The following is a 16317-nucleotide window of genomic DNA, read 5'->3' as shown; positions in this document are numbered from 1 at the left end:
GTGCCTGGATGCTGAGGGCGTGGTCACTGAGAGCGCGACACGTGCGGTTGTACGTAGGTATGGGAATTTCAATGACACCTCAATAATGTCCCTTGTTTTCTGTTTTCAGGTCTTGAGATGTTGCGGGCGTTGTTCGTCCGTTGCCGCTGCACGTGCGAAGTACGTGAGTATAATGATCTGTGACCTTATTATAGCACCTCTAACAATGTTCTTTTCTTATTTGCAGGTGTCGGGACCTTGCGGGCGTTTTCCCAGTCGCGGATGCACGTGGGGAAACATGTAAGTGTTAGGCTTTCTTGCAGTCTTTAATGGCACTTAAATAATGTCTTTTCTTGTTTTCAGGTGCCGGGCTGCTGCGGTTGAAGAGATCGTAATACGCGCACAAAAGCAGGTAAGAAAAGTAAATGCGGCCGCCTTCACCTGATTCCTACTTAACAATGTTCTTTGTCTTTACAGGTGCCGTTAGGCTGCTGAAGAGAAGGCCGCGAAGAATCCGTGAAAGCACAGATGGATCAGGTAAGCGAGGGCGGCTGCGAACGTGTTGCAACTTGCTAACCTTATGTTTCTTTTGCTTGCAGGTTCTGCCGGTGTCTGGATTCCTGGATGGTAAGTATAGTTCTCGTGTCTTTCTTCCACAGGTTGCTGAGCTGAAGCTGGAGATGTCACTGGAATGCTGGAGCTGACTCGGTGAGCGTCCTGCTGCAGATGCAGAATAACGCGAAGCACGTTTTCCCAATCGGGTGTGGTTTAAATAGTGTTGGAGTGATTCGGTGTCTTCTTCCTCAGCCTCGCCCAGGTAAAAGAGTTCCTGTGTTCCAGAGCTAAGGAGTGGCACCAGCCCCACCCAGGTAAGAAAGTAGTCCCAGTTCAGGGAATAGTTCCTCCCAGCAGAAGGCTAGGGACTTCATCCTGCCAGCATTTGCAAAGGTGAGTATGCAGCATGGTCTGCTACAGGTAGGTCCACCCAAGCACCTTTGCAAGAATTATGAGCCCGGCGCCCCTGGCGCCGGGACTGAGGTTCCTTATGAGCCTGGCGCCAGAGGCGCCAGGACATGGTCCAAAGGGCCCCAATAGGGGTTTGCTGGAGCCGGGGACGAGGGTCGTGAGCCTGCTTCCGGGGATGCTGGGCTTGACTTGGCTTCTCGGGAGCAGTGCTCATGACAGCACCCCCCCCTCAAGGCCCCTCCCAAACTTGTCTTCCCCGGAGGTTTTGGCCTATTGGGAAAAGTTCGGTGGAATTTTCTGACTAGATGAGGAGCATGGACGTGGTCAGAGGGTTCCCATGATCGTTCTTGAGGTCCGTAACCCTTCCAGTCGATCAGATAGTATAATTTTGACTTGGTGATCTTGGAGTCCAGGATGTTTTTAACCTCAAATTCAGGTTCTCCATTTACTTGAATAGGCTCTGGAGGTTTATTCAGTCTGGTTCCAGGTTGCATATGTTTTAGTAGAGATACGTGAAACACCGGATGTATTTTCATGTGGGATGGCAAACCCAATTTGACAGTCACTGGGTTTATTATGGCTGTAATTGGATATGGTCCCAGATATTTTGGGTTGAAGGTGTGAGGTCCTTTAAGTGATAAATGTTTGGTGGATAACCAAACTTGATCTCCAACCTGGTATTGAGGGGCGTCTCTTCGGTGTTGGTCTGCTCCCCTTTTGTACCGTTCTTTAGCCTGTTGTAGGTGGATTGTCGCTTCTTTGAAAGCTTGAGTGATAGCATTGTGAAGTTGATCCACGCCAGGCATTCCAAGATCTTGGGGCGGGTCGAGATTGGAGGTTCGAGGATGAATCCTATATAAAATGTAAAAGGGACTTTTTCCGGTTCCTGAATGGATCGAGTTGTTGTAAGCATATTCGGCTATCCAAAGGATATCTTTCCAATTACTTTCCGACTGCTGTAGCATACAACGTAAATATTGTTCCAGAGTTTGGTTTGTCCTCTCAGTTTGTCCGTCGGTCTGGGGATGATGGCTGGTTGAAAGTCTCACATCGATTTGAGCTAAACGACAGCAACTTCGCCAAAAGTGAGAGATAAACTGGCTCTCCCTATCTGAGATCAAAACCGAAGGGAAGCCGTGCAATCTTACAATATTTTCAAGGAATTCCCGTGCTAGAACTGAAGCTGAAGGTAAGCCCTTTAGTGGAACGAAGTGGGCCATTTTAGAAAACAAATCTACAATTACTAGAATAGTGTTGTATCCGGAACAGGAGGGTAAATCGGTGATGAAGTCCATGGAGAGGGTATGCCAGGGATGTGGTGGGATGTCTAGCGGATGCAGGAGACCCCCTGGTCTTTCCTTCTGACCTTTGTTTTGGGCACACACACCACAGGACATCACAAACTCCTTTATGCCTTTTCTCCATGACGGCCACCAGAAGTGTCTCTTGACTTTTTCCGAGGTTTTGGCAATGCCTGGGTGGCCCTCCATCAAGGAATCATGGTAGCAAGAGATTACCTGTTTTTGTAAATCAGGTAATGTGGCATGTGGTAGGAATAGTCGTCCTTGAAAATAAGGCAGGTCTTTTTTATGATGAAGTCCTTTCCCTTCAGTTGCCAGTTTTGTAAGTCCGAAGGGGTCACAAGTTGTTTAACTTTTGCTTCGATATCTTCGATGGATTGTGAAGAAATCAGGCCCAGGATTCTCTGTTCTGGAATTATTGGCACAAGTTCAGGATTGACAATATTATCTCCCATTCCAATCCGGGAAAGGGCATCCGCTTTGCCATTTTTGTTGCCGGGGCGATAAGTAATTACAAAGTCAAATTCGGCCGGCAAAGAAAAGTGCCCAGCGAAGCTGTCTGGAGGACTGAGCTTTGGCGGTTTTCATGTATTGTAGGTTTCGATGATCGGTGATTACCGTGACAGTGTGTTTGGCTCCAAGGAGATAGTGTCGCCAGGCCTTGAAAGCGGACTTAATTGCTAAAAGCTCTTTATCTGTGATGGTGTAGTTAATTTCAGGCGCCGAGAACTTGTGAGACCAGAATGCCACGGGGTGCAATTGGTTAGTTTCCGGATCTCTCTGTGATAGAACCGCCCCCATTGCTAAGCTGGAGGCGTCGGTCTCAACGATGTAAGGGAGGTCTGGGCGTGGGTGTTTCAGTATGGGTGCTGAGGTGAACTTGGCTTTTAGCTCTTGAAAGGCCTGTTCTGCTTCTGTTGACCACTCAAAATGTTGGTTTTTTCTTAAGAGGGCGGTGATGGGCTGCACCACTCGTGAAAACTCTGGAATAAACCTGCGGTAAATGTTGGCGAAACCTAACATGCTTTGGACACCTTTCACGGAAGTAGGTGATGGCCACTTGATGATAGCGTCCACCTTTCTCGAGTCCATGTGGACTCCTTTGGGTGTCAGAATAAAGCCTAGAAATTCGACCTCCATGACGTGAAAAACACATTTTTCGAGCTTAGCAAAAAGCTTATGTTGGCAGAGTTTTTCAAGGACGGCTCTAACATGTTTCCGATGATCTGCTTCTGAAGATGAGTACACAAGGATGTCATCTATGTAGACGACTACGCAAACATCTATGAGTTCTCTGAGGACATCATTCATAAAATACTGAAAAGCGGCTGGTGCATTGCATAGTCCGAAGGGCATCACTTGGTATTCAAATAGTCCATACTTGGTGCGAAATGCCGTCTTCCATTCATCGCCTTCTTTAATCCGTACCAAGTGGTAGGCTCCCCGGAGATCTAGCTTTGTATAAATGCAGGCGTTCTTAACTTGGTCAAGGAGTTCCGGAATCAGAGGTAGGGGGTATCTGTTCTTTACCGTTATCTGGTTCAGTGCACGATAATCAATACAGGTTCTAAGGTCACCTTCTTTTTTAGGTACGAAGAACAGAGCCGAGGATGCAGGAGACTTTGATGGGCGGATAAATCCATTGGCCAGGCACTGGTCCAGATACTGTCGCAAATGAAGATTTTCAGGCTCGGTAAGGGCGTAAATTCTACTACAAAGGGGAGTGGCTCCGGGTATTTGGTCTATTTGACAGTTGTAAGATCTGTGGGGAGGCACGGTATTAGCCTGTTCCTTCTGAAAGACATCTTGGAATTCTTGATACTCTGGAGGCAATTGTGGTCCTTCGGATGTTGCTACCGCTAGGCCAATACTGGGTCGAGGATAACAAGTAGGTGCACACTCTGGGAACTGTATCGTCTTTGCTTGCCAATCAATTTGAGGATTCTGTTTCTCCAACCAAGGGATCCCCAGAATTATTTGGAACTGAGGGGCCTTGATCACATCGAACACGATTACCTCCCGATGTCCATCTTGGCCTAATAACGTCACTTCTGTGGTGGTATGGGTTACCGGTCCGGAGGCTATTTCCGTACCATCCACTGTGATAATGACGTCTTTAATTACCTTAGGACAAAGGGGTAGGTTCATCCTGGAAGCCATCTCGCGGTCTACATAATTTCCAATCGCTCCGCTATCAATGTATGCTTTAATGGCATGCAAACGATCCGGTCGTTCTGGATTTATGAGGACCATTGACATTATGAGGTCAAAAAACTGTTTTTTACGCTCGGCAAGCGGACCTCTACACTTGTCGGGCGAGGTTGTTTCCCGGCTCGGGCTTTTCGGAATTCTTATCAGAAGCTCCCACTGTCTTCTTCGGAGGTTTCACCGGGCAATCTCGGAGGAAATGTCCTGGATTTCCAAAATAGAGACATAGCTGCAATTGTCGTCTCCTGTCGCGTTCTTTCTGGGTTAGGGGACCCTTTATGACCCCTATTTGCATAGGTTCTACAGCTTCAACTCCTTTGGTGTGAGTTAGTGGCTTAGAGAATACTCGAGTTTCGAACCTGGAGCGGTCTGCCTTTCTGTTTTGTAGTCTGTGATCCAATTGGACCACTAAATCAATGTACTCTGAACAATCTTGAGGGGGATTCACGACCTGGGCTAGGACGTCTTTGAGTTCGCCACGCAAACCCCTGTGGAAAAGCGTGATCCTCTTTTCCTCCGGCCATCTGGTTTCTACGATTAGTCTGTTAAATGACACAATATAAGCCAGAAGATCCTGATTGCCCTGCCGTAGGGAAAGGAGTTCGTTGTCCAGGGCCTGCCCCTGGGAATGTCTTGCGAAAAGTCTTTCCATATTGGCCTGGAAGGCCTGGAAATTGCGAAGAATCGGGTCATCCTGTGTAACCAGAGGGATAGTCCAATCAGCGGCGCTGCCGCTAAGATACGAAAGCACAAAGGCTACTTTAGTCTGATCAGTCAGCTGGTCTATAAAGAAAGTGCAAACGGCACTGATTTATGAACACCGCAAACCTCTTAGGGTCACTAGAGAAGCGTTCGGGCGGAGCCAAAGGCACATTTCCGGGCAGATTGATTTGAACAGGATTGGCTGAAGCCGCCGGGGTATAGGTCCCTCCTGAATTAGGTAGAGGGGTTTGCCCCGCTTGTGTTTGTAATAACTGTCTGGCGAGGTCATCAGTTCGTTCTTTGGACATAATCAATTCCCTCCTCAGGGCATTCGTTTCCTGGCGGGCAGCATGTACTTCAGCTCTTAATTCCCCTAGTAACTGGGCCAGTTGATCAGTGTCGGAAGTTTCCATAGCGCCTGAGTAGGAGGATATTGGAGGGCTTCGCGTTCTGTAACGCTCACCTGATTCCCACGGAGGCGCTGGTCCCGGCTGAACTGTTATAGTCTCTTCAATTGAGAAGCGTAGAGCTTGGATGACTCTCTGGACTGGGCTTCCTCTTATTGACCATCTGGCTTGCAGGGTAAGGTTTCTGCAGGCGGAAGAAAAAAGGGTTAATGACCGTTTGGCTGGACTTCCTCCTCACTAATCGCCAACTCTCCGAAAGTCCAATGTCCTGGTGAGTTCTCACCTTAGGCGTATAAATGCTGGGCTCTCCATCCTGCGACTTATGCAGGGGTGCGTGGGTTCCAGTTACGTCACTGGAGGTCCTCAAAGTCTTTTGTGGCCTTAGAAGTGGCACAGGTGCTGAGATGCCAAAAGGTGATGCCGCCGTTACTGCACGAGCGGATGCCAGCAGGTATAAAGAGTTTATAGTCTTGAAGAGATGGGTACCTTTAATGAAGTCTTTGCATTGTCTTTTTCAGGTGCCTGGATGCTGAGGGCGTGGTCACTGAGAGCGCGACACGTGCGGTTGTACGTAGGTATGGGAATTTCAATGACACCTCAATAATGTCCCTTGTTTTCTGTTTTCAGGTCTTGAGATGTTGCGGGCGTTGTTCGTCCGTTGCCGTTGCACGTGCGAAGTACGTGAGTATAATGATCTGTGACCTTATTATAGCACCTCTAACAATGTTCTTTTCTTATTTGCAGGTGTCGGGACCTTACGGGCGTTTTCCCAGTCGCGGATGCACGTGGGGAAACACATAAGTGTTAGGCTTTCTTGCAGTCTTTAATGGCACTTAAATAATGTCTTTTCTTGTTTTCAGGTGCCGGGATGCTGCGGTTGAAGAGATCGTAATATGCGCACAAAAGCAGGTAAGAAAAGTAAATGCGTTCGCCTTCACCCGATTCCTACTTAACAATGTTCTTTGTCTTTACAGGTGCCGTTAGGCTGCTGAAGAGAAGGCCGCGAAGAATCCGTGAAAGCACAGATGGATCAGGTAAGCGAGCGCGGCTGCGAACGTGTTGCAACTTGCTAACCTTATGTTTCTTTTGCTTGCAGGTTCTGCCGGTGTCTGGATTCCTGGATGGTAAGTATAGTTCTCGTGTCTTTCTTCCACAGGTTGCTAAGCTGAAGCTGGAGATGTCACTGGAATGCTGGAGCTGCTCGGTGAGCGTCCTGCTGCAGATGCAGAATAACGCGAAGCACGTTTTCCCAATCGGGTGTGGTTTAAATAGTGTTGGAGTGATTGGGTGTCTTCTTCCTCAGCCTCGCCCAGGTAAAAGAGTTCCTGTGTTCCAGAGCTAAGGAGTGGCACCAGCCCCACCCAGGTAAGAAAGTAGTCCCAGTTCAGGGAATAGTTCCTCCCATCAGAAGGCTGGGGACTTCATCCTGCCAGCATTTGCAAAGGTGAGTATGCAGCATGGTCTGCTACAGGTAGGTCCACCCAAGCACCTTTGCAGGAATTATGAGCCCGGCGCCCCTGGCGCCGGGACTGAGGTTCCTTATGAGCCTGGCGCCAGAGGCACCAGGACATGATCCAAAGGTTCCCTAATAGTGGTTTGCTTGTGCCGCGGACGAGGGTCGTGAGCCTGATTCCGAGGATGCTGGGCTTGACTTGGCTTCTCGGGAGCAGTGCTCATGACAGTCCCCAAGAGGGGGTATTCCCAGCTAGAGAGAAGATCATCCTGTCTGTAAACCTCTAGGTAGACCTCCTCTCTAACTTGGTTATGTATGTTGTGCCAGGCAGAGGAAATGATTTTAAGATATTTCCTCACCTCTCATGTGAAAATAGACTAGACTTTATACTATTACATTTTTCTTCTAACCCAAGGGTGACTTGATGGAATGCTTGGCCTACGAAGCTATAGGGGAAAAACATTCACCCAGCAAACCCAGAAACTTTTTGTAAAATCCTGAAAGTAGAAAGAAGGAGGGATCCAGATAAGAATGGCACGTTCAGGGAGACCAACAGCTGTCCTTTTTTTATTAACACTGAGGGTTAAGGCTACTCACCTTAAAGTAGGAGATTAATATATCAGCGCCTTTCCTGCAGACTTTGATGTGGGTGAGTCAAAAGGAGAAGTTCAACCCACTTCTCATCACCTGGCTGTGAAACCTATGAGCGAGGGACTTCCAATCCCAATACCATCTACCCCAAAAATACCCTTCAATAATCTGTTACAACTAGAGTCAATTGATGGTTCTGATGATAGTGAGCCCGAGGTAAACATTATGAGGAGAGGGAGTGAGAGTGTCTCTTCTTCTCCAGCATCACTAGATGTTGAGAGCTCCTGTAATTCATGCAGAGAAGCTAACCACCTAAATGACCATGTCCTTTGGACCGCCAAATGTCTTCTAGTTATCAAGAGTTGGCGACCTTAGGAAGTTCAGGTTCAGACTATCTCATGCTAGGCGATGGGAATGGAAACTTTCCATCCTCTCTACCCCTGTTCCCTACCCAAAACCAAAGATGCTTCTCTTGTGAAGGGTCTGGGCATATTGCAAGATATTGTGTGATAAGCATAATTGATCTCCCCACCACACCATCATTAAGAAAATTGGATCCTCTAACAAAACGGGAGACCTCTTTTCCCTTGAGGAAAGTTGAGTATGAAATACCTCAAACCCAAACTGTTTCCATTTCCACTTTGGATAATATTTCCATTATGCCTGAGAGAGATAGCTTCATTTGTGAGGATATACTATCCCCCATACCATTAAGACCCAGAGGCATTGTCCTTTAGAACAGAAAGACCAAGAGCCATCCGGCCCAGAGGTCCCATTGAATAATGTGCTAGATTTGAATGTTGATCTTAGAGAAGAGAACTCAGTCAAGGTGAGAATCCCTGGTGGGACCCTAGAAATCCCCAATGAGACCTCATCTAACATCCTATAATTCTCACCAGATCGGTTGCTATTCTTCTTACCCAAATAGCGCCAACAGTAGAGCAGGACTGCTCAGAATCTGAGTTTCTACTGGAGCAGGAAAAGAGAGGAGATCATCCTCCTTTTATAACCACACCTCTTAACTACCACCAAGAGTCCTACTTCTGTAGAGGTTATGGATACCACACAAAATGTTGTCCCTTAAACCAGATCTATTTCCCCACCATTTCCTCAGTTTAATTTCTCAATAAGGATAAAAAGAATAAAGAAGAAAGGATTGAGTCATCATACAATAATATCCTATGCACCCAATCTCACAGTATAATGCTAGAAGGAGAGAAGGACCAAAAGAGGTCTGGAAGAAAGGGCAGGAACTGTAATAACTAGAGGAAAGCCCATGTCTTTTTATATACTGGAGATAAAACCACATATAAAATCCCTGTTTGTCTCATGGCGCAGGATCCGATGTGGCTGCTAGAGCAAATGGTCCCAATGACGGGTCTACTACAGAAGCTGGGGTTTCTCATCAATTGGTAGAAATCCGAGACCAAGCCACAGCAGAGAATGGAGTTCCTGCGGTTTATCACAGACTCAAAGCTGGAGCACTGTCTCTGCCCCTGTAGAAAATGAAAGGCCCTTTGAAACATCACAGTATTGACTTTCCATTAAAGACTAAACTTTACTTGACAGTCTTATGTTTGCTCAATCACCTCTTCTGTGTAAAAGTTCTTTTAACTAACTGATCAATTTTCCATCAATCATATGTCATAACAAGTTGCATTCGTCAGTAATTTTACAGTCACTTATCTAAGAAGGAATCTGCTGAACCTCCAAGGGAACCTGACAGCAGGTGCAGACACTAAACAGGCAGACAACACAGGGCGGATCCCTGCCGGATTTGGAGGTGGTTCATTACAGGTTTTGTTCTTCGCTATACCCTGTTCGAGATGGAGTCATTCCTTAGGAAGCTACAGCGAGACAGTGAAAGAAAGAGGAATTGGGGATAAGGAATTGTGAGGTGATAGGACCATAACGTTGGGATTAATGGACTAGGACAAGTGTCATGCCTGAGGGCAATAGAGTTTCAAACTGCAAAGACTACATTGACACCGAAAATATTATTTTCTTTGATTTTTGTTTAATGTTTTTTTCTTTTTTAAGATTGCTGCTTCAGTTTTAATAAAGAATAGTATGCATAATATGAGCCTCTGTGTCTTTAATAGAATCATGACTTTCCTGACAGAAAGTATGGACAATCTGGACTCTACCACAGTACTAACTGCCTCAATGGAGTTTACCATCAGACAGCATTTCTGGCTACTCCCTTTTTTCTGGCAATGTATTCCATATCGTGTCATGGAGTGCCCCCTACATTTCTCTGTCAACAGAGCTGCTGAGTCTCCCTAAAATCGTGGGAGTCTCTAGCAAAAGGAGACAAACACCTGCACTCTCGTATTTGGGCAGGATTTTCTTTCTACATCTGCAAAGATCTTCAGCTGTGCCTCAGACAGTCCCTTTGTTTGTGGCAACACTGGGATGAAGTAAGTAACACACTGCTGAACACAGCACTCAAAAGCACATGCTGGTCTGATTGGGGCTAAGCTGTGTCCTGTACACCTCGACTGCTGAATTTCCAGCTGATCTCAGTGGCAACTTTGGCTAAAGAAGGATAGATGGGATAGATAAGATTATCATGTGTGTAATTTCAGCACAGGTGGTGTGCGAGAGGCTACACAGCCCATACATGCATATTCTGGCGCACAAACATGAGTGTAGTGTCTGACAGGACATATTCTTGCTTTGCTTCTAAATTTGATTAGAAACCGCATCCTGCAGTCTCATATGAAGCACAGTTTAGGGTTTCTAAGCCAGACCTTTCGTTTTTTAACGTTACATCAAGAAAGGAGAGGACCTTGCAATTCTCTTATTGATTTCATGTGCAAGTTCATCACTACCAGGTCGGTGCTGCGGTACCCCAGTGAACGTCAAGGGTTAGGCTTCACGGAGGGACTACTTCACCTTAATGTCTACTTTCCTTAAGCCTTAGCCCGAGGAAAATCCAGACACTTCCCAACAGACTGGTCCTTCTGAATGTCGCTGTGGCTCATATGTCTCACACTCTGCCCAACCTCTATTGTCCTTCAAAGGCATGCATGAAATGGACAACTGCCCTCAGGGCCACAGCTTTATGGAAGAAATGGCAGCAATTATATGGCTTTTCCCCTAGTCCATGTTGGCAAGAGAGTAACAATATTCTTATACTGCAGGCCCATGTGAAATATAGCTTTGCCTTAAAATCTATGTATCATATGTTTGTCCTTCTGTAGGCTGTTGATTTCTTGGAGTCATAGATGTGTGTGATGTGTTGCATTTTGATAAGTCGTTCATTTTGTGAGGCCCATTGCTTCCGAGTCACATTTTACATGTTACTGTGTGGGATCTCAGCAGTGGGTCAAAGAATAGAAGAAAAGCATGACAGGGTTTTATTTAAAAACAATATTTCCAGAGACACATGGGCTAAATGGAGCCTGGGGTCCCCTGGTATATTAAACAGGCCAGGCATTTCAGGAGCTACATAAGGAAAGAAGGAAGGCCCTTTACCCTGGAATAGGGGGTGCAGAGATTGGGGGCTCCCAAAGCATTGATACGAACAGAAATGCGACATTCACATATACAGTGAGAAGCATTCCTTGGTCTGTTGTGGTGTTGTCATGTCCACCTTTACATTTTTCATAATCCTATCATGATCGTGATGGACCCAAAACCCCTACTGCCAATTTTCCAAGGGTCATTTCTTCGCACACCACTCCCATTAGAGCACTTGATTGCAACTGTCAGATTACATGGTCACTGTCCATTTCGATGCAGTGGCTGGCAACCCCATGGACTACCTGCTGGGTTATCCAGGTCTTCGGGCGTCGACATCGGAGGCAGTGGAAGGTGAGGCGAAAGCTCTGGTTAGCATGGTCAAATCGATGACTTTTCCTGCTGCTATTTAAATTCGTTTTCAGCTGTGTGCCCATCTTCATTGTCCTGCTCCTGTTTACATTTGTTTTTAGCTGTGTGCATAACCTGCTTTTTATGATAATGTGTTAACAAGTCCACCCATCTGTACTTTGTCTAGTCTGCTACCGGTTCCCTCACCCTTCCTCAGTCCCATTGTCCCTCTGTGCTGTTATTCCCCTCAGCCCTACACCCCCTACCCCCCCTTCCTCTGCGTGTTCACTGTTTTTCTGTGCATATTACCTCCCCCAGCTCCTATTGTTTTTCTCCCAGTCTTGTTCCCTGTCTCCCCCCTTCTACCTTCTGCTCTCGCTGCGCCTCTGTGGCCTCAGCCTGGTTAAGTGTACCTCACTCATTACAGTTTGCTATGGTGCTATCTATCTCGCCTATCTTCTCAAACTGCTTCTCTATCTCTTATCCATCACCCCTTACTAAATCTGTCAGGAAGAACCTCAAGAAAGACATACTGAGCTCTAACCCAGGCCTTCCAATTGCAGGCACCTACGTCATTGCCTCTGCCAGAGAGACTCTCACAGACATACTCTTTGTCGTTCCCTCATGGACTCTCCATTTGATTGCTCTTCTCTCTCCTTTCTCTTCTTCGCCCATCAATGGTGGCACCCTCTGGGAGGTCTTTCTATCCCTCTACACCTCCAGGGTAATCATCAATGTCTACTGCAATGGTACTATCATGATCCAGGGTCCTCAACCCAACCTTCTACTCTTTGATAGGCTCCTCCCCCACCTTATCAACCTCCCTCCACCTTCTGCACCAGCTCCTTCAGCTGCCCTGGCTCCAATGTCAGCTGTGCCCACCTTGGCTCCCTTGCCACCTCCTAACTACCCTTCTACCCTCACCATGGCTTTCTTGCCATGACCCCACACATTGACAACCTGTCTGCCTTCTCCTCTTGGGTGAACCAGTCATCCACTAACATGTATCTGGGCTCCCTCCTCACCCATTATGGTCCCGGCTCCCTTACCGGCCTTGGCTCCTCTGCCCCCTTCTACCTCTGTCCCTCAGGCACTGTCATCACTTAAGGGGGCCCACTGTCCCCTGCTCCCCCCGGAAGTCTTTCACTGATTGCAATCTGCTCCACATTGTCATGGTAAGCACTCGCTTAGCTGTCAAACACTCCTCTGACATCTGCAACCTCCTTGAACTCCTGGATTGTGATGTTCTTGCCATCACTGAAACCTGGTTCAAGGATTGCTCTGTCACAAGTTTTGACACACTTCTCCCAGAAGGCTACACAATACTCTCTCTTCCTAGGCCAAATAGACCAGGTGGGGGAGTAGCATTGATCTTCCCTGAGTGTATCCCTGTGTCTGTCATTCCCGCTCAGGCCTGCTCATCCAATACTCTTTATATTCTTGCCAATGTCATGAGGGTACGACTGAAGCCTACCAAAAAGTGCAACTCTTGGTACGACTCCAAATCAGCTTCCATTAAACACAAGAGCAGGGCAGCCAAATGGAAGTTGGATTCCTCTGGCGCACCCTCTGACAAACTGGCCTGCCGCCTCCTCCAAAGGCAGTATAGACTCTGCATCTGCTCCCAGAAAAGAGTCTTTATACAAGCCTGCATCTCTGCGGTATCCAATAACATGGACACACTTTTCAAAGTCTGCAACGAATTAGCCAACCCTACTGCAGCCTCCTCCACCATTGCACCCACCCAGGCAATTTGCTCGGCCCTGGCTGCACACTCACCTTAAAAACAGTGGATATCCTATCCACCCTCTCTTCGTCACCACCTCATGTAGCAACATCTCTTGTACCACCCTTGGCCACCTCCACCCCTCACCTTCTTCTCCCTTCTGTCTCCTCTGTCACACCTGAGGAGGTTACTAGACAAGTCTGGTTTATGAAAGCCTCCTCCAAACAGGTGGATCCCTGTCCCTCCAAAATCATCGACAACATTGACTCTCACTCTCCAGCCTTGGCTGACCTCTGCAACCTCTCCTTCGCCACTGGAGTTTTCCCCACCACTGCTTTTAAACACTCCCTTGTGCACCCTCTCCTGGAAAACTATCGCCTGTTCTCTATCACTCCTTTCCTGGGCAAACTCCTGGAGAAGTTTGCTATTTCCCAGCTTACCCTCCGCACTGAATCTGTTGGCTCCTTCCACGACCACCAGTCTGGTTTTAGACCATTCAGAGTCATGGAAACTGCTCTTCTGAACCCCCTTGAAGATATGCTCTCAAATCTTGGTTCTAACTCTCCCTCTGTCCTCATTCTACTTGACCTCTCCTCTGCCTTCAACACACTCATCGCACGTCTCTGTGATACCCTCGTCATCATTGATCAGGCCCTGGCATGGCTAACCTCCTTTCACTCTGACAGCCCATCCCAGGTGGAACTGGGGTATTTCCTCTCCCCTATCACTCCCTCTACTTGCGTTTTTCCCAAGGGATCTGACCTACCCCCCTGGATTTTCAATGGCTACATGGCCCTCCTGCCCCGTATCCTAGCCACCTTCACCTCCAACGTTCAGTGTTACACAGATGACACACAGCTCTCCTTCAGGCTACCCTCGGCCTCTTCCTCTTCCTCACTAATACCTGACTGTCTGGCTGCAATTCAGTCGTGGTGTGCTCCAAACGACCTCGGAACAGCATCCACAGTAGAATCACTCACCTGCGACAGCAATGAGGGTTTCATGTCCGCTTCAGCACCAGAGGCTAAGGCTTCCTCAGAGGTGTACTCAGAGACACCCCTGGCCAGGATGGTCTGTAGCACCAATGGATTCTCATGGGCTACCACACCACGTCCTCCTCCACTGCATCCAGTGCCTCATCACCTGCACAAATAAAAAAAAACATGAATACAAATGTTAATAGCATAGGCCACACACATAGGTATTACAATGTTGTCAGCCAACAAATGTACCTGCCATGTCACACATGACACAAAGTCAGGCACGCACGCAGTGTCAATGAAAGGGAAGGGGATCCTGAAAGCAGACATGGATGCGTGTCAAAGGGCAAAATAACACATATACTGCATAGCACCTGCATCACGCACAAGCATGTGACTGGCATAGTCCTTCCACAAACATGACTGATGCCAATACACAGATGGCATGTAGCATAGCCATGCCAGAATTGTCAACCAGCCTCAGATGGAAGTTGAATACTACTGACCATGAGCCATGTAAAATGTATGTCAGATGACATTTCATGGAATCCACTATTAGAAAACACACACATGTGTCACAGGGTGCAACAACGCTAGGGTGTTGTAATACAGTGAGGGTGGGCATACGGATTCAATAATGCTAGGTCACATTGACATCACGCAAGTGAATAGGCATATTGAAGGGGATAACAGGGTTTAGAAGTGTGTGGGTGCAGTGCAGTACATGGGTAGGACCTCAACTATGAATAAAAATACAGATCCAGTAATGTCAATGTCGTGGCCTGATGGCAGTGTAAGGGTAAGTGCCATCATCATGTGTAAAGTGTTGGTAGTGGGTTGTAGGGATTCAGTAAACCCCACCCCCAAGGGCGGGGGGTGGCTGGGAGGCAGTGCATGGGTTAAAATGGTTGCTCAGAGGAGCGTGTCGTAGCAGACAGTGTGGGCAGGTGGCAAGTGCATTCTCTCAGTCATCTGGGACTACAGCAGGGGAGAGGAGGACAGAAAGCACAACACATGAGGAAGCATCAGAAGTGCCTGCAGACCCGGAGAAGCTACACCTCCAGTTACATAGAGGCAGGAAGGCTGTACCAGAGGGAGGCCCCAGCTCAACACAGACGTGAACCACAAACTAATTTCCATGAGGAGCAACTGACCCTGAGGGAGTAAGAAAGGGATGATCAAAGACCATGAGAATGAAGGAAATACTGGAGGTGGGGTTGAAGGAATTGCTGGCCCAGGACCCATAGGGACTTGGTAAGAATGCACAGGGTTCAGGAATGAACACTCATAGCCACTGTGAGCCTGTGCCATCATCACAGTCCTAGACAGATACCTTGCACCAAGCCTAAAGGACTTTTCACACAGTCCAGGACTGGCAGAATTGCAGAGTGAAGAGTGTAGAATCACAGAAATCCTGGTAAAGCCTGTTGCAGTAGTCGACCATAGGAATTACCAGTCCCCTGGAGACAGTGAGCTGCTGGGGGATGGAGATGAAAGGAAAAATGCCTCTGAGGAGGAGTAACTTGCAGGGTGACCTCACAGAGACGTCAGTCATGTGACGATAAAAGGCGACTGTTGAGTGGAAGATCATCACAGGCTATTCGCGACCACAGGTTGGAGCAAGAATAGGGCCAAGAGAGGCTGGACAGAGAGTGTCATGGAAGGAGGGAGCAGGTGTGGTGATGAGGATTGCCTCTGTGTGCAGCACATGGTTTGTATGCAGTCTGCATGACAACAAGCACGTATCAGTCCAACATCACATGGGTCACACATGGCAGTCATGACAATGTAGCCTGAACTTGCAGACAATCATAACACATCACCCAAGCAACATACACATGGCCTGTACACACACGCATCACCACTCACTGGACACTCCCTCATACATTGGCAGGTCTCCCATGCCTTGGATCTGCTCCACTGCAATGAAATCGCTAGCAATCTCCTCATGTCCAGTGAGTTCATCGTCCTCTGGTGGTGACCCACTGACAGCCACCAGAGTAGAGGCAAATTTTGCAGCCAGCTTGTCTTTTGCTCGGTGTCGGAGGTCATTCCAACGCTTCACAACATCACCAGCTGTGCGCCTCTCATAGCCCAAGGCGCTAATATGGTCCGCGAGGCACTGCCAGTGGGTCATACGCTGAGCAGGTGTATGTGTGCTCCCTGCCTGCACCAGCATGCCACAGCC

This window comes from Ambystoma mexicanum, chromosome 5q, assembly GCF_040938575.1.
Source record: "Ambystoma mexicanum isolate Mex_15411 chromosome 5q, UKY_AmexF1_1, whole genome shotgun sequence".
Taxonomy (NCBI): domain Eukaryota; kingdom Metazoa; phylum Chordata; class Amphibia; order Caudata; family Ambystomatidae; genus Ambystoma; species Ambystoma mexicanum.
The sequence above is the reverse complement of the archived record's forward strand: the minus strand, read 5'-3'. Positions refer to the sequence as shown.